This window comes from Macrobrachium nipponense, chromosome 10, assembly GCF_015104395.2.
Source record: "Macrobrachium nipponense isolate FS-2020 chromosome 10, ASM1510439v2, whole genome shotgun sequence".
In the NCBI taxonomy this organism is placed as follows: Eukaryota; Metazoa; Arthropoda; class Malacostraca; order Decapoda; family Palaemonidae; genus Macrobrachium; species Macrobrachium nipponense.
In genome coordinates, this window is record NC_087204.1 from 66,971,283 (window position 1) to 66,989,824 (window position 18,542).

The following is an 18,542-nucleotide window of genomic DNA, read 5'->3' on the forward strand; positions in this document are numbered from 1 at the left end:
TCTCGTCAATGTACATTGATCAACATGGTCTTTTTTGTATATATAATCAAGCTAACTGTCATAGTGATTATATTTGTAAATACAATTGACTCGATTATTATACTTCATCCTGAACGAATATTGTAGTTATTGTTTAGTTACCTTGATTTGGTGGAATATAGTTTTCCCTGTTGCCACATGTACGCAAAAATTATAGAAATGAATAATCGTAAATGTTTAGAGTAAACTGTTCATTATGACAGCTAGTACTGGTTACGGTATGATTCTCGTGGCACTGTTGGGTTTGCGCTGTTAGTGTCACTACTGCTGTTCATGCTACCGCTGCTGCCTCTGTCACTACAGCTGCTAGTGCTGCCATTACTGCTAATGAAGCTGCTTTATGTTGCTGGGCACATTGCAAGTTTGGGTTTCAGGTTGATTTCCGTGTCAGGTGGTGTATGGCGGGTTGTTTTCCCTCACGTTGTGGAAAGGTCCCTGGGCTCGATTTCGGAGAAGTCGTTTGACCTTATCAACTTCTTCTTTGAACTTGTTATAAAAGTACAAGTGCCCCCAAGGTGTGCCTTCTTCTGTACATCTAAGGTCTTGGGAAGGCTTAGCAAACCACTGTTTCACTTCTCCGTTCGTGGCTATTGCCATTGTTTTTATATATATTCATCACGTTCCATATCTTCGTGATTCAGTTACATATACATACTTAGTTTCACACAAGTGTGTGTGTGTGTGTGTGTGTGTGTGTGTGTATACTATATATTATATATATATACATTATATTGAATATATATATTATAGTATATATATATACACACACACACATACTATGGTATATCCCAACCCAAATGTTTAACTTATGTATGTAGAAAGGAAAAGTGTGAAGTAGGCAAACATTTACTGGACACTGAGTGAAAATAGCCGGATTCGTCCTGGGATCCATCTCAGTTCTGCCAAGAAAGGTCTGCCCAGGTTCCTTTGGAAGGGTTTTTTTTTTTACTCGCTAACATTAACTGCATTGTGACTTTCTATTACTAGACATGACGTTCATGATTTTAACTGATTTCTCATTCTCTATTAATATATGGCTTTTGTTAATGCAGCTGATTTACTACTATTTGCATTTTGAAACATTGTAATTCCAAAATGACATTTTTCGCATGGTTTAACAAAATTTAATTTGTACGAGTATATTATTTTCTCATAATAAAGTCTCATGTCTTTATTGAGAAGTGTTTTCGCGTTGTTTCTAATATATGATTTAGTTTCGTAACGATGAATAATGTATACACATTCGAGAGCCATAGTATACAAGAATGACGCACTATTGCGTTTCAGAATAACAGCGTTTGAAATAATTCATAATTGCTGGTAGTCTTTGTTGTTGTTATCTTTTAATTATTTTAGAATATCAAATTAAATTGAGCCTTACGCACAGATATTACTGGTTTTGTGTGGAGAGTTGCATTTTCCCATGTATATCAATATCGTAAGTTCGCACGGTAAAGGCTGTCATTGATGGTCTGATTTCGTGTTAGAATGTAGGTTATTGCAGCGCTAAAGGTTATAGTTTTAATAAGGCAAGTTAATTTTTTTTTAGGCCGGAGTAAAGAGCATTTATAGCTGGGAAATGTAGTTAGTGATGAAGCCATGGAATGGTTGTATTCCTTTTGTAATAGTTTCCTGTAGATTTAGAAATACCCATTTTCTATTGTAAGTGTTAACTTGCTGAACCATTTTCTATGCTTACTGGAGAGGCATACTTAAGTAAAACGTTATTTAGTCAGTGCCTGGATATCTTCGAGCTGCAGTACTATACTGCTTTGCTTGTTATTGAGGAATATGGAAAATGTATGAGGTACTTTGTGTTAGACCTGGTGATGTTTTGAAAGTAAATTGCATTCAGTCAACAGTAACGTTGATATGAAAAAGTAAAGTTGATTTTTGTAGCTTGATTTTTTACAACTAACCGAATGTTTGATAAATATGAATGTTGGGTTGATCTGCATTTTAAGCGATACTAACAAAAACATGCTTCTGATTTTATATTCTCAATATAATGATCCCCAACGGTAAGTTATGAGAAGTTTTAATAAATCTTTGAAAGGTAAGACATTTTGATCATTTATCCTTTTTGTAGATGTAGAACAAATGTTTTTTTCAGGTTTTATATTCTTTTTTACAGTTACCCAGCGTTTTGTAGCCATATATATTGGTTTATTGTATTAGCTTATATATATATATATATATATATATATTATATATATATATATATATATATATATATATATATATATATATATATATATATATATATCCACCACATCAATGGTACTATAGTAGGCAGGAGAAGGGCGCAGGAACATATACACATCCCATTTGATACATTTATTGTCAACGCGTTTCTTGACCATGGTCACATCATCAGGACATCTATATAAAAAGGAATCCGAGCACATAATTAACAGAAACATATAAAGCATAAGAAAACTTAAAATGGAAACTAAGTTAAACTTAAATACTGAATCACACTTAAATACATTTACACATTAAAAACCAAAAAAGCTTAAAATGGTCCTTAAAAACTAAATTCAATAAAAGAAAAATAAAGGTAAAAAACGAACTTAAAATGGAGAGCAAGGCGCACCTCTCAAAATGACAGAGACAACGCACTAAAAGAATACACAAGAACAGAAAAAGAGGGCGGACAAATATAAACAAACAAGCTAGTTATGCTATGAACAGGGGAACAGCCGATGATTGGCAATTTAACGTAGGTACAATTCTCTGTATTAGCAGACTTTCCAAGAGAAGCAGTTCTCCAGGTTCCTTGACTTGGCCAATTATTTTAAAGTTGTCATATTTGATCGATGTCTTGCAACTTCTAGCGTGCGATCTTATATTGGAAAGTTCGGGATTAGACAATCTGCAGCCCGTACGATAACTCACGCCCATGTGAGAATCGGCCCTGAACCTTGAGGAGACGCCGAGTCGAACCAACGTAATTCCCGGAACTACATCCGGGGCACTTGTACTCATATACGACGCCCGACGTCATCAAAGGACAGAGCGATCCTTGAAGGGAACAAAGAAAGCCAATAGTTTTAGGATTTTTGGATTAATTTATATTTAGAGCACCAATATGATTTTCAATAATTTTAGCACACTGCTTGGCAAACGAAATTTTGATTGCTGGGTAAAAAAACAAAAGCTTGCGTATATAGTAAGTTTAGGTACGTTACATTTAGGTGTTAAGGGTGCAAGTTTTTTATCAAGAACTTTCTTAATAACCTTAAGTACTAGATGGGCAGGGAAACAGTTGTTACGGAAGTAGTGCTTAAGGAAGAGAATTTCAGAATGAAAAGAGAGCCAATTAGAAGTTAGAGATAGAGCCCGATGTACCAAGGTATGCACCAGAATTAATTTTAAAATTAATAAAGCAAAAACTATAAAATTGGAGCCGAGTCCGGTGAATGTACTTTTCCTAAAAATGGTCGTGTAAAATGATCATTGTCCTTAGTAACTAAAACATCAAGGAAAGCCAACTTACCGTCTTGTTCTTTTTCAATAGTAAAATTAATATTATTATGGAAGTTGTTGGCTAGGTTTAGGAATCTGTCAGCATCATATTCATTTTTCAATAGAACTGAATGTCGTCTATATACCTGGCGTAAAATAAGGGACAGAAGGACAAGGGGCACTCCTCCATTACTTGCTCCTCCAGGGAACACATGAAAATGTTGGCAAAGGTGGGGCCGAGGGGAGACCCCATCGCCATCCCATCGATCTGTTTAAAAAGCTGGTTACTAAAAACAAAGGCCGTGTCCAGCACGGCTAATTCTAAAAGTGTTTTAAAAGATTCATAATTAAATTACAATATAAAAGTCAGGTGTAGGGAACAATTTGATTAAAATAAGATCAATGGTCTCCCTCACAGGAACGTTAGTAAAGAGGGATTCTACATCTAAACTGACCATATACAAATCTGAGTCTTGTGAGAGGATCTTAGTTTTAAAATCTTCGGAGTTTCTTAGGGTATATTCATTCCGGGTCAACGGCTGCCAATAAAGGTACCAGAAACTTAGCAAGCTTGTAGTTGGGCGTATTGTATGAGGCTAGGATATGGGCGGAGGGGAACCCCTTGTTTGTGGATCTTAGGCAGGCCGTACAGGATACCAAGGAGGACCCGCTGGAAAAAAGATCATCATAAGTTTTCTCATTTATTATTCCTTCAGTTTTGAGAGACCGTAAAAATCTATTGATCCTGTCTTCTATCCGGTAAAATTTCTTGATAGTTGGGTTGTCCAATTTTAGTGAATTTGGTGGGATCATCGAGTATCGTGTTCATTTTATTTAAATAGTCAGTTTTATCTAAAATAAAAACTGACTATTTAAATAAAATGAACACGATACTCGATGATCCCACCAAATTCACTAAAATTGGACAACCCAACTATCAAGAAATTTACCGGATAGAAGACAGGATCAATAGATTTTTACGGTCTCTCAAAACTGAAGGAATAATAAATGAGAAAACTTATGATGATCTTTTTTCCAGCGGGTCCTCCTTTGGTATCCTGTACGGCCTGCTTAAGATCCACAAACAAGGGGTTCCCCTCCGCCCTATCCTAGCCTCATACAATACGCCCAACTACAAGCTTGCTAAGTTTCTGGTACCTTTATGGTTAGCCGTTGACCCGGAATGAATATACCCTAAGAAACTCCGAAGATTTTTAAAACTAAGATCCTCTCACAAGACTCAGATTTGTATATGGTCAGTTTAGATGTAGAATCCCTCTTTACAACGTTACTGTGAGGGAGACCATTGATCTTATTTAACCAAATTGTTCCCTACACCTGACTCTATATATTGTAATTTTAATTATGAATTCTTTTAAAACTTTTTACTTTTAGAATTAGCCGTGCTGGACACGGCCTTTGTTTTTAGTAACCAGCTTTTTTAACAGATCGATGGATGTCGATGGGGTCTCCCCTCGGCCCCACCTTTGCCAACATTTTCATGTGTTCCCTGGAGGAGCAGTAATGGAGGAGTGCCCCTTGTCCTTCTGTCCCTTATTTTACTCCAGGTATATAGACGCACATTCGTTCTATTGAAAAATGAATATGATGCTGACAGATTCCTAAACCTAGCCAACAACTTCCATAATATATTAATTTTACTATTGAAAAAGAACAAGACGGTAAGTTGGCTTTCCTTGATGTTTTAGTTACTAAGGACAATGATCATTTTTAACACGACCATTTTTAGGAAAAGTACATTCACCGGACTCAGCTCCAATTTTTAATAGTTTTTTGCTTTATTAATTTTAAAATTAATTCTGTGCATACCTTGGTACATCGGGCTCTATCTCTAACTTCTAATTGGCTCTCTTTTCATTCTGAAATTCTCTTCCTTAAGCACTACTTCCGTAACAACTGTTTCCCTGCCCATCTAGTACTTAAGGTTATTAAGAAAGGTCTTGATAAAAAACTTGCACCCTTAACACCTAAATGTAACGTACCTAAACTTACTATATACGCAAGCTTTTGTTTTTTTACCCAACAATCAAAACTTTGCCAGCAGTGTGCTAAAATTATTGAAAATCATATTGGTGCTCTAAATTATAAAATTAATTCGGAAAAAAAATCCTAAGACTATTTTGGCCCCTCTTTGTTTCCTTCAAGGATCGGCTCTGTCCTTTGATGACGTCGGGCGTCGTATATGAGTACAAGTGCCCGGATGTAGTTTTCCGGGAATTTACGTTGGTTCGACTCGGCGTCTCCTCAGGTCAGGGCCGATTCTCACATGGGCGTGAGTTATCGTACGGGCTGCAGATTGTCTAATCCCGAACTTTCCAATATAAGATCGCACGCTAGAAGTTGCAAGACATCGATCAAATATGACAACTTTAAAATAATTGGCCAAGTCAAGGAACCTGGAGAACTGCTTCTCTTGGAAAGTCTGCTAATAAAGAGAATTGTACCTACGTTAAATTGCCAATCATCGGCTGTTCCCCTGTTCATAGCATAACTAGCTTGTTTGTTTATATTTGTCCGCCCTCTTTTTCTGTTCTTGTGTATTCTTTTAGTGCGTTTGTCTCTGTCATTTTGAGAGGTGCGCCTTGCTCTCCATTTTAAGTTCGTTTTTACCTTTATTTTTTCTTTTATTGATTTAGTTTTTTAAGGATCATTTTAAGTTTCTTGGTTGTAATGTGTAAATGTATTTAAGTGTGATTCAGTATTTAAGTTTAACTTAGTTTTCCATTTTTAAGTTTCTTATGCTTATATGTTTCTGTTATTTATGTGCTCGGATTCCTTTTTATATAGATGTCCTGATGATGTGACCATGGGTCAAGAAACGCGTGACAATAAATGTATCAAATGGATGTGTATATGTTCCTGCGCCCTTCTCCTGCCTACTATATATATATATATATTATATATATATATATATATATATATATTCATATATAATATATATATACACACACATCTATTCTTAGAGTTGTTTTCTGTAGGAAATTGATTACTCAACAGTGATTCACAGTCGATGAGTCATCGTCACTTGATAAGAGCTAATGTGAGCATTAGCTATTCGATTTTGACATGTTTTGTAAGTTCAAATCCACTTTGGAATATAGTTATGTAACTTTTTATGTTGCCTCCAAGTATCTGCATGGATTTACATCATGATTTACATCGTGTTTAATTTCACTAAGTGTTTGTATGTTTTGTGGTGTGATATAGACACGTGTGTATAGAATCTATCATCTGATCATTTTTGGCTATTACAATTCCATACACACACACACACACTATATATATATATATATATATATATATATATATATATATATATATATATATATATATATATAATATAATGATATGGAGGGTTTTGTTTGAATTTATTACATTCCTCTTTAAAGTATAAATATTTTCCTGCATGTTCAATATTGTTGGGAGTAAGTGATTTTTCAGCTTTTCCGTTTCCTTTTCGTCTTCGTGCAATCAGCTCTATCCTTTTTTCGTTGAAACACAGAAAGCAGTTCTCACTAAGCTTCCTGAACATAAGATTAACATGAGATGTTAAATGTGCCCAATCCATCCCCGCCCCCCACTCCCCCCGTCCTTTTAATTTTTGTTCTGCGGCGATATTTTGAAACCAGTGATTGTGTTAGTCTAAAAGTCTATTAGAAAGGTGAATTGGTGAATTATCTGAAAAGTCTAAAAGTATTAGAAAGGCGAATTGGTGAATTATCTGAAAAGTCTAAAAGTTTATTAGAAATGCGAATTGGTGAATTATCTGTAAAGTCTAAAAGTCTGTTAGAAAGGCGAATTGGTGAATTTTCTGAAAAGTCTTGAAAGATTTGAAAGGCTAATTGGTGAATGTGTTAGAAAGGCGAATTGGTGAATTATCTGAAAACTCTTAAAAGTATATTAGAAAGGCGAATTGGTGAATATATTAGAAAGGCGAATTGGTGAATTATCTGAAAACTCCTTCCCTACTTATGTTTTCATTGTTCATTTCTATGGTAAGTTTTATTTTGCAATGAATGCGAGTCCCACATTATTTACTCTCTTACTTTTTGAATGTTCAAATTTTTCGGGGGGTCCTTATATTTTTAATTATTTGAAGCTTTGTAGTTATTATACATTTTTTTTAAAGAAATTCTACTGTTAATGTTTATATTGTTGTAAAAAACTAACATTGTTAAAGTACGTATCTTGTAAGGTTGCTATTTGTTTCCTCTGATGATTTTATGTTGGGAAGGTTTGATTATGTTTCGTAGTTTTTCACTATTCACATCTTTCATATTGAGGTCTCATCTCCTCAGCCTGAAAACTTGCTCAGTTGAGGTGTTCGTTTTAAGTATAAATTTTTTGACGATTGGCATCATGGCTTTAAACATAATCTTTTCTATCAGAACCCCGTTTCTGGTAGATAATGGAAGGTCGAGTGATTCGATGATCCTCCCTTTTTCCACTCCGCAACATTACACATGCACTGATTGGAGCTCATTTGTGTAACGCATTGTTTCTGTTTATCATGTGATGGCCGTGAAATGTTGTTCACAGATTTTAACAAGTGTGTTTGGAGCCACATCATCAATAGAGATGATTATTTAATAGCCGCCAACAGGAGAACGTTTGCCACTATCCTTTTATTCGAAAATATCTTTTATTAGCTTTGGACGGGGCTTCAATACTAAGCAAAGATTGACTGGCGTTTTATGTGACTGCACATCATTGCAGGACAATTTGGAAATTTTGTCTGGTCTTTTTAATGTCAGCAGATGATAGAAGAGGAAACTCATAGGTCTTGTAATGTATGAAATCTAGGTATATAGAAGTGATTTAACCAAAGTTTTGGTCAGTATCAGTGAGTATTTGCCGAATTTGTGGATATCTTTTTTAATGTGTTCCTATTTCCACTATGAAAAAATTCACAGATAATGTCTCTTGTGGAAAGTGATGTAACGTGATCATATAGATGCGGAGATATCTGAAGTTAATACTAAAAAATAATCCTTATTTCATAAACATTATAACTTAAATTTAATCAAAAAGTTGAGCTCATTCCATCAGCAACTATCCAAGACTAATGATCCACCTTGATTTGAAGATTGAAATGTTTTTTGGCACAATGACTTCAAGGTTCATCAGCTCCTCAGTGGCGTGGTTGGTATGGTTTTGGCGTCCCACCTCGGTGGTCGCCAGTTCGATTCTCGGCCATTCCATTGAGGAGTGAGAGACGTGTATTTCTGGTGATAGAAGTTCACTCTCGACGTGGTTCGGAAGTCACGTAAAGCCGTTGGTCCCGTTGCTGAATAACCACTGCTTCCATGCAACGTAAAAACACCATACAAACAAACAAACAAAATCAAGGTTCATCATAAGGAGGTGAAAGCATACTTAGTCGAACTACCAAAACACTGCTGAAAGTATGAAAAGTGAGCAGATTGAGCGCATAGATATGGCATGCTGAGAGAAATTGTCTTTAAACATTTAAGCTGGACCCGCCTATGGTGACTCGGGTAATAATAGACATCATTCGGTCAAGTACATGATAGGAAACTTACCAACCCAAAGGACAAAGCAGAGGTACTTCATATAATCTGTGAGGCTATACGGTCCTCGGTTTAAGTTTTATTTAGTAACTGCCCTTATGAGCCATTCCTGTGAGAATATGCTTTTCGTTCAAGGGTTATTGAAAAAGTTGTCAAATCCTAGAGAGTCAAACTATAGGAGGTCCGGATTGGTTTCCGTTCTCCTCAACTTTGCAGTTTTTTTGTGTTTTTCTATTCTAAACAAACATTTTTCGGGAAGACCAAAAGTTATATAGTACCATAACGCCAGTGACAACCCAGTAAAGTCTTTATTCGTTCCTCCAGTAATCTAAAAGGTTGCAGTAAAATTAAGCGTACAGCTAATATACCTAAAGAAAGCGATTAGGTACAAGTGATGACATTTTCGATGTAATTCATCACACATAAGGTAACCTTGGCAATGGAAACGAATCCCGACTTACCAAGTGTGTTTTAGTGCTGCCTTAACTATGGATAACAAAGCGTTGTATAATTAAACTTTTAAACTTATATTGGAGAAATTATATGTGAATTCCGTCCATTTTTTGTTCTAGGAACCGTCAATAGGGTTGCTGTCGCTGTCATTTTTTTTATTAAATTTGTTTTGTTAGATGTTATAAAGAGAGTGTCATTGGACTATTGTTGTTTACTTGAAAATTTATTGTTGATTTAGAAAACACAATATTTAAATTTGCAGGTGATGTTAATCTAGTTGCTTTTTTCAGTCCTCAATTCGAAATGTAGTGGCTGCGAGCCATAGCAGATATCTGGAATGATCCAGCTAATGGCATTCAATAAGTTGTAAAATTGATCTCCAGCAAAACTTCATTTAGTAACAGATGTCGTACCTTTGTGCAATTTTACCGTCTGCTTTTCAGAGTTAAACCGTGCAATAGATTTTTCTGATTGTTTATAATACCCTGTGGCGCATTCGATTCTGCATTCTTTCTTTCTTTCAAGGTACTTAAAGGATTTATCCGAAAAACTTAGTCATATTGCTTCATGTAAGAGAATACTATCAGTGTTGTTTTTTTTAGTACTTGAATATGTTCTTTTGTCTCTATATCAGCAACGTCCGAGATGTATACTGTATCTTGAGAGGAATATGCGAATAGTAGGTTTGATATTCTTAAGAAAATGGTAAATAATGAAACGATTCAGATCATTGTCTCGAGATGTCCAGGGTGACCCCTCTACAGAAGCTTTGTTTCAACAGAGAACCTTTTATAACCCCTGTAGCTTCTGCAGTCCAAGAATATTGCTTGCTTCTCTTTTTGTAGAGGTCTTCTTCCACCCACATTATGTCTGTGTATCTAATACGGTGCCTCGTTCCAGAAGGGTCCCAGTTCCTGTAAAACCCTGGAGTTGTCATCTTGGCATTGATACTTGGGCCACTGCTCAAAGCTTTATAAGAAACTGTCAAGTTAAGTTAAGTATATCTTAGTTTTACCAGACCACTGAGCTGATTAACAGCTCTCCTAGGGCTGGCCCGAAGGATTAGATATTTTTGCGTGGCTAGGAACCAATTGGTTACCTAGCAACGGGACCAACAGCTTATTGTGGGATCCGAACTACATTATATTGAGAAATGAATTTCTATCGCCAGAAATACATTCCTCTGATTCCACGTTGGCCGCGCCGAGAATCGAACATCGGACCACCTGATTGGTAGCCGAGCGCGAAAATACTCGTCCAATGAGGAACTTATAAGCAGCTGTAATATTATTTTAAGATGCCATCTGTGATCATAGTTTTTCTGAGTTATGCTTTCTTTAATGTACCAGTTTGTCGAATAATCTGCTAATCAGATGTTACTGTTTTCCTTTGTGCTTTCCTTTTGCACTGGTGTGTATTCTAGATTGTAGATACATCCTTTCTGTTTGACAGATTATTAGGCTGGTGCAAACATATAATAATAATGATAATAATAATTATTATTATTAATAATAATAATATTATTATTATTATTAATAATAATAATAATAATAATAATAATAATAATAATAATAATAATATGACAATACACAAAAAACTACACCCAAGAGCAAATACAGATAGACTATACATAACATGAAAGGAAGGAGGGAGGGGACTACTAAGCATAGAGGACTGTGTCAACATCGAGAACAGAGCACTGGGGCAATATATGAAGGCCAGTGAAGACGAGTGGCTCAAGAGTGCATGGGAAGAAGGACTCATAAAAGTAGACGAAGACCCGGAAATATACAGAGACAGGAGAAAGACAAGCAGAACAGAGGAATGGAATAACAAACCAATGCACGGACAATACATGAGACAGACTAAAGAACTAGCCAGCGATGACACGTGGCAGTGGCTACTGAGGGGAGAGCTCAAGAAGGAACCTGAAGGAATGATAACAGCGGCACAAGATCAGGCCCTAAGAACCAGATACGTCCAAAGAACGATAGATGGAAATAACATCTCTCCCATATGTAGGAAGTGCAATACGAAAAATGAAACAATAAACTACATAGCAAGCGAATGTCCGGCTCTTGCACAGAACCAGTACAAAAAGAGGCATGATTCAGTAGCAAAAGCCCTCCACTGGAGCCTGTGCAAGAAACACCAGCTACCTTGCAGTAATAAGTGGTACGAACACCAACCTGAAGGAGTGATAGAAAACGATCAGGCAAAGATCCTCTGGGACTATGGTATCAGAACAGATAGGGTGGTACGTGCAAATAGACCAGACGTGACGTTGATTGACAAAATCAAGAAGAAAGTATCACTCATTGATGTCGCATTACTATGGGACACCAGAGTTGAAGAAAAAGAAAGGGAAAAATGGAGAAGTATCAAGACCTGAAAATAGAAATAAGAAGGATATGGGATATGCCAGTGGAAATTGTACCCATAATCATAGGAACACTAGGCACAATCCCAAGATCCCTGAAAAGGAATCTAGAAAAACTAGAGGCTGAAGTAGCTCCAGGACTCATGCAGAAGAGTGTGATCCTATAAACGGCGCACATAGTAAGAAAAGTGATGGACTCCTAAGGAGGCAGGATGCAACCCGGAACCCCACACTATAAATACCACCCAGTCGAATTAGAGGACTGTGATAGAGCAAAAGAAAAAAATTATAATAATCTTTTGTGCATCACTGTACTGTGACAACCGGAAATAACAAGTGTAAATCCACAGTTATGCACGTGAGTAAACACTGTATTTTGAAACAATACAAGTCAAAAAAGTATTAAAAATGGGAGTTTTTAACCGCTGGCATGACGATCCTCTTCACCCAACTGGGTAGAAATATGAATTTCTTGATAAGAAAAAATAAAATTTGACGAAATTTCGTTGTAGCTGAGGAAAACGTCGATCCGTCCCTTAGAATGATGTAATGATGGAATGGCGTTCATGTAATGACTGCCCTCGTACTTGCCTGCTAGACGTTGTGATTGTAACCGCTGCCTTTCGTTTGTATGCTGCTCTCTAGTAGTGATCAGGTGGTTCTAAGGGGGTGAACGACCTTCTGCATCGGTGCCCCCTGTTTCTGTGACAACTGCCACTTCGTCAGCCTGTACAGGGAGAGACGAGGAAGACGCAAACTGCTTTAGATCGATGGAACGACAGACTAACTTGTCTGTATTTCACAGCATCAAATATACCGAATAGCCCTGGGTCTTCATTTCAACCGTGACTTCTTGTAGGTAAGAAATATCCTCCCAATCGCTCGTGCATCTTTTTGAGCACATGGGTAAAAGGAATTTCCTAATAAAGCGCAAACAGATCATTTTTAAAATAAAGTTTGGGATAAAGATAATTCATTACTCCCAGAAACATTATATATGCACTGATCCTCTTTTCTTGCTACCAAATTTGCTGAACGGCAGCATCAGTATGCAGCAAATGCGCCATGCAGTCGAAATTCTGTGTTCCGTGGGTCGCTTATTCCTGACACCGTTGGACTGCAGAACTGTCATACAATTGGAACTTCAAAAGTTCAAGCGAAGACAAAGTGCGTTAATACCCTAATACAATTTTTCTTGTATTTTAGTCATTTGCTCACTTTTTTGTCTATTCGCTATTGTTTTAAATTTATTTATTCTTTTTAAATAAGCGATATCTTTCTGTACTTCCATTACCTTCTGTTACTTCTTTGTAATGAACTCCATATTCTTTGGAAGCTTGAATTTCAAATCAGTGGCCCCTGTGGGTTTGTTCCATATGAACAGGGTTCATCGTCTGAATAATAATAAAGCATATAAGGGGGCTCTGGTACGACAGACTGCATAACATATGAGATCTTATAAATGCTAAATGGTCGGTCTTGATGTCGTCTGACGAACGTCGATTAATCCGGGGAGAGTTGATGACACTGGCTTCCCCCTTTCTTCCAGCCTCGTCACCTTATCATTGTCACGTTGAGGAGCACATCTGTGAAGACTCAAACAAGAACGGGAAGAGAATCCTCCCTCTAAAAATAGAATTGCCTTTTCCTCAAGACGTCCAACGTATTAAATAAGCGACTCCTTATTCTGGAGCACTGCCCTCACTGCTTGGCTCTGTATGGTCAGCGAAGGTCTACTGATGAATGTGGGTTTCGAGTGGTCAGATAAAAGGAAATTCAATTTGGGAATGAGTACAAACAGTATGGTGAATTGACATCTCAAATGAGTATTGTCTAGGAGCCCGTGTGTGGGTGTCAAATCATCGATAAATAGGCAAGTAGTTAGGTGTTATAGATCTGTAATTGGGATAGACGAATGGAGAGTTTGATTAAACGTAATTCAAAAAGATTAAATAAAAATTGAGAGAGTCGTGAATATATAATTGTGTGTGTGTGTGTGTGTGGGATTACATACAGGTAGTGAGCGAATTCCAATGTCAGAGCTGGAGCTTGGACGTAAATTTATACGTTCAATTCTGTTCCTCTGGCCGAGGATTCATATCTTGGTAACTCGCGCTCATATATTGGGATTTCCTTGCCAGGGCAAAGCCCCCAAAATCTTACAGGTATGAGTGTCCTGTGGATTTACGAGTTTGGGATGTTTTCAAGCTTAATCTGCGGCTCTGTTGCTCAGGCTTCGTGTTTTTTTTTTTTTTTTTTTTTTTTTTTTTTTTTTTTTTTTTTTTTTTTTTTTTTATGAATTTGGATTACTGCTAAAAGCTAAGATATTTTTTGTACCGCATTTATAGAAACGTCTGTTTCATAATGATTAGTAATCCCGTACAGTATTGGTCTTGTCCAAAATATTGTATCTTGCTTTACAGTTTCTCTATTCCAGTTCGTAACTACCGCTGACAGGTGCAGTTTTTTGCGCAGCCAACCAAAGACTGAGAGAGAAAATAGTCTTGTAAGTTGCTGTTGAAAGTCCTTCCGGGAAGTTAAAGTTGAATTCCCTTCTCTCTCTCTCCTCTCTCTCTCTCTCTCTCTCTCTCTCACACACACACACACACAATTATGTCTTCCTTTGAGAAATACCAAGACACCTATGGAAGTTGCCCGATCACTAAAATCAGTCAAGTTGGCTGACAAATTGGAGGTTGAAAGGCGCATCAGTGCTTATGTTTTATTTTCTGAGAACTTGAGCTATATTGAGAATATGTATTTTTTGTGTCATGTGTTCTTCCTGTGCCCAGACGTCCTATAATTAACAACTGGTTAGATGGAATGCAGTAGGTAGAATATTTTTGCGTTCATAACCTTTATCCCCTTTGCTAACAGTATGCTGACTGTCTCCTTTTAGAGGATTTGTGAATATATATGTATATCTTGTGTTGGAGGAGAAAGGCAGGGTTGGCTGGGTAGGTTAGGTTATTAATGTGTTTGAGGGGCTCTTTAAGATACGGCCCAATAAACCTAAGATGTGACTGAACGAGATGAAGTGCGGCTTGATTACCCAGATTGACTCCCTTTCCCCCGCCCCCTTCTTCCAATTACTATTCCTACCTTCTTCTCTCATAAACAGTTACAACCTCAACACCCCCCCCGCACCCCCCCCGCCCCCCCCCCCCCCCTCTCCTCGTTATACTGAGGACACCGAAATACTTGGCGCTAGAGGGACTGCTTGCCAATGGCTTTTTCCCCTCATTCATGGGGATTGGTTTATTTATAAGACTGTCCATTTCCTTCCTCCTTTACCTTAACGTTCAGCAAGTGTTTGTTGTTTACGAAATCGATTGTTCATATTTTTATGGTGTTCAGTTTCGGAACTGGTTCTTCCATAACGATCAGTATTTCTTTCATTCCCTTTTCGTTCAATCTTAGTGTTTTCCGTTGATGTCGATGATTTGAGCACATTTGTTTTTCGTTGTGGAATTTGATGAGATTGATCAGCACGTATTGGACTTGGAAGTTTATGAATAACACTTTCCTGATTTAGTGCCTTCGTGTCGTGATTTAGTGGATGCCGATGAGCCTCTGACGATGGTCGTTATGCAAATTCTCTGTCTAACGCCTTCGCTGTTTTTGTTTTTATGTCCTCCCTAGTTTCCCTTTTCCTTCCAGTTTATTTCGTCATACAAGCCATTTTTTCCTTTTGCTCTAGATTTTGTTCGTATTTTTATCTGTATTTTTTACAAGTTATTTCTGCTACCCTAATTCATTTATGTCATCTGTAGACCTGGTGCCCTTTTCCTTTCATGTTTCTTGCAGAGGAACCAAAGTGTATTTTCCTCTGTTGCGAGAGAAATGCCGAAAAGCACAGACTTTATCTTGGCTTGTAAATGTTATTTCGGTACTATAAAGAGTAGTTTAAATATGTAAATGCATATGTGTTGCATACTATTTGCGTCAATTTTCAATTTATGTTCATTTATGTTTTTAAGCGTTGAGGTTGGAGATGTTAGGTACTTGTATGTGAGGTTAAGTTTGTTTGTTGTGTAAGAAGTACAAGTAAATTTTTTTCACGTGCAGTAGGGAAAGCACCTTTTTTGAAAAATGTTATGTTCATGTGCTAACAATTTTCTCCATAATTTCCATGTTAATGTTTATTCGAGACAATATACCGTTGCAAAATATTCGTTTTCGTGAATTTTGATTTAGGCATTTATTCATTGAATATCTGCATCCCCACTCTAACGAATCCCTCTTCTGCAACAGCAGTCACAATCAATGCAAATGCTCGTAGCAGAAGGCAAAAATATTTTTGCCAATGCGTAAAATCCTTTTGGTGTTAGTCTCTAGTGTTCTTCTCTTCCCCTCTGCAAGCTACTCTGCCAAATATTTTGTTTCCATTATTTCCCAGTGCCATTGGCATTAAATCCGAACCAATCGGTTCCAGATTTTAGTTTTTTAATTTATTCATGATGGTTCTGCATGCAGGAATTTTATATTTATTTTTATTGATGATTGTTCTGCCTTCAGGAGTTTTTATCCTGTGTCTTTGGGTAAGTTACACATTCTGTTTTGCGGAGTGGGTTTCTTCTTTCTTCTTCTTCTTCTTCTTCTTCTTCTTCTGCTTGTAATTGTTCTAGTTTAGAAAATAAAGACGTTTTGATTCAGAGGAATTTGGTACGTGCCCAGATATTATTACGTTGCCAAGTTCTCTCTCTCTCTCTCTCTCTCTCTCTCTCTCTCTCTCTCTCTCTCTCTCTCTCTCTCTCAAACAGGGAAATTCTTGTTGCTGCTGCTTTTATTAAACCCTCGTTTTATAACAATCTTTCTACTGCTACTCTCTCTCTCTCTCTCTCTCTCTCTCTCTCTCTCTCTCTCTCTCTCATAAGTAAAAGGTGAAATTTTTTGTAACTGCTGCTACTGCTGCTTCGGCTGCTGTTATCAAATCCCATGTCCGGATTGGGGAAAGCTGAATGCTGAATACAAAAGACTTCGTCTGGGGAGATGGGCCTGCAAGAAAGAAGAGATACACTATAGAAAAGAAGTATTAGTCAGTCAATCAATTTCTGCTGAACCCCAGGGAATGCATTGGGGGCCCTCAGTGAATTTTTTGTCCCAAAACGTCTGTCCTGTGCTGGTTTTCTCAGGTCGTTCCAGCACTCTCTTACTTACCATCTGCGTAATTTTTTTTTTTTTTTTTTTTTTTTTTTTGGCCATGTCTTGCTAGGCCTAGCTATTCATGCCTTCTCTCAGAAACACTGGTTCTCCCTGCACTCGTGTTCTATCTTTTCTTTTAATATTTGCCTTCCGCTTACATCTGAACATCTCACTCATTGATGGGTATCACTTCAGGTAAATCTCTCACCTTGTTAGTTATTCCGTCGTGCCTTGTAAAGGCCTGTCCAGACGAGCGGACGTGATCGCCGGGGAGAGCGGTAGGTGGGCAAATTCTGCCAGGCTTACCCGTGACCGTGTGTTGTTAACACGGCAGAGTTGACGAATGGGCGCTTGCCCGACGATGCCATTGTACGAAAAACATGGTGGCTGGTATTGTTCAGAAAAGAAACTGTTGTGCTGCATAAAGATTTGCGTATGTATAAAGAAAAAGACGCGAGTGTGATGCAAAGATTGCCTATATGGGAGAGATGTTTGCTGGAGCCATATGATTATAGAAACACTATGAGAATGAGTATAAGCCCATTTTCATCGTGACCACCGATTCCAGACACTCCTAGCAAAGGCAGTGCCATACATCCGGAAACAAGATACAAACAGACGACACAGCAAAACAGCAGTGGCTTGATTAGAAGCAACGCTGACATTCTTTAGGGGAGAGAGAGAGAGAGAGAGAGAGAGAGAGAGAGAGAGAGAGAGAGAGAGAGAGAGAGGAATTCGAACAGAAATGAAGTAACTAGTACTAAGACGTTCTACGAGAGAGAGAGAAAGACTGGAATTCGAATAAAAAATGAAGTAAAAGTTACTAAAACGGTCTAAAATTGCCAAGCTGCCAAATGAACAGCTTTTTTTTAATGACAGTAGAAATTTGGGCAAATGACCTTGAAGTAAAGCCGGATTAAACAGAAATATTCTTGTTAGTCTTTCTTTCTTGCCTTGGTAGACATTGTGTCTAGGAAGAAGACCTATCAAAAAATGTTTGTCATTCATTCGCAAATTTTGATTTTACTCAGGGAACTTTAAGAAAAATTCAAGATATTTGGTGTCAGTATTGATAGCCACGACTACATATGCATATTTGTATTATATATATTGTTGTATAAATAAAGGAAAAGTCACGAAGGAAAGAGGAACAATGGTGTATCGCTGCGGGGGTACTCCATTGTTTCACTTTCCTTCATGGCTTTTGCTTATTATACTATACTCATCACGATCCAATTTTTTTTAAAATTCATATTTACTGTATTCATGTATATGTGTATATATATTATATATTTTGTATTTATATATTCAAATTGATGAGGCATTTGCTTACGTTAAGTTGTTTATTTATGTAAGATCCAGTGACCTAATCCATTGGCTTTTCTTTATATGCTTGTATACTAAATGCCAAGTCATGCGCAAGTTAAAAAGATCTGTGATAAAGCAGTCCTTTTATTTTTTATTTTTTTTATGGGGCCCTTATGAGACGTAAGTCTGACAGTGTC

The 18,542-nt window shown here is 37.2% G+C and overlaps 1 protein-coding gene across 1 annotated transcript in view; it reads left to right on the forward strand.

Annotated features, from left to right (window-relative positions):
- LOC135223654 (transmembrane and coiled-coil domains protein 1-like) overlaps positions 1 to 18,542 on the forward strand; it is a gene marked incomplete in the record, with an annotated part of 392,453 nt that overhangs the window by 163,214 nt on the left and 210,697 nt on the right.